Source organism: Oryx dammah, unplaced genomic scaffold (assembly GCF_014754425.2).
Source record: "Oryx dammah isolate SB20612 unplaced genomic scaffold, SCBI_Odam_1.1 HiC_scaffold_8, whole genome shotgun sequence".
NCBI classification, from domain to species: Eukaryota; Metazoa; Chordata; class Mammalia; order Artiodactyla; family Bovidae; genus Oryx; species Oryx dammah.
The window spans coordinates 51199251-51200661 of NW_024070192.1; positions in this window are offsets into that span (position 1 = coordinate 51199251).

Here is a 1411-nt window from a genome sequence, read left to right on the forward strand (position 1 = left end):
AAAATGATAAAAATATGGAGGTGTGGGGGGGAGACTTTAATTAAGAAGAATCACTGGTGCACCCTCATGGAAAACAGTATGGAGGTTGCTCAAAAAACTAAAAATAGAATTACCATATGATCCCACAATCCCACTCCCAGGCATATATCCAAAACTATAATTCAAAAAGATACTTGCACCCCTATGTTTAAAACAGCACTATTCACAATAGCCAAGACATGACAACTACCTAAATGTCCATTGGCAGACAAATGGATAAAGAAGATGTGATACATATACATATATATATACACACACATACACAAACTGGAATATTAACCATGAAAAGAATGAAATAATGCCATTTGCAGCAATCTAGATGGAATGAGATATTATCATACTAAGTGAAGTAAGTCAGAGAGAGAGAAAAAAATACCATGTGATATCACCTACATATGGAATCTAAAACTATGACCCAAATAAACCTATCTATGGAGCAGAAACAGACTCACAGACATAGAGAACAGACCTGTGGTTGCCAAGCGAGGTGGGAGTAGGGTGGAGTGGGAGTTTGGGGCTAGCAGATGCAAACTACAGAATGGATAAGCAACAAGGTTCCACTCTATAGCACAGGAAACTATATTAAATATTCTGAGATAAACTATAATGGAAAAGGATATTTTTAAATGTATATATATGTATAATTGGATCACTCTGCTGTATAGCAAAAATTAACACAACACTGTAAATCAACTATATATCAATAAAAAAAACCTTAAGATATTAAAATAAATAGATTACCAGGGGCAGGGGAGAAGAATCAAAAGGAGAGCGTCACTATTTGCATATTAAGTTTTTTCTATCATGAAAGCATAAATAAAATCAAAACAAACAATAGACTGGGAAAATATTTATATTAATAACATATGAGTTACAGTCCCAAGCATTCAAAAAGTTTCTACAGACTAATTAGAAACAAATGACCAGTAGAAAAAATGGAAAAGGCAATAGGCAAGGTGCAAAAGAGGAAATTCAAACATTCAAAAAAAATATGAAAAAATGCTCAGCCTTACTAGTCAGGAAATGCAAATAAAAACAAGAATAAGTTATCATTTATCACTGATTTCCAAAAACCATAAAGTGTGATAATATCTGGTACTGAGTAAAGGAAACTCATACATGCTGGTAGGAATATAAACTGCTTCAACAAACTTGGAAAATATTTGAGCAAACAGTCTTTGTTTTAAGGAATCTATCCTACAGAAATAAAGGCCTCAAAATGCAAGATAAATACATTGAGGACATTGGGCATTTCTTATCATGGTTGTCATATCATGGTAACTGCCTTTAATTTATTCATGATTCCTGGTATGCTTGTCCTTTTTGCAGTGTGATTTGCTGTTCCTTCCATTGAGAGTTAAAGTCTACTTCT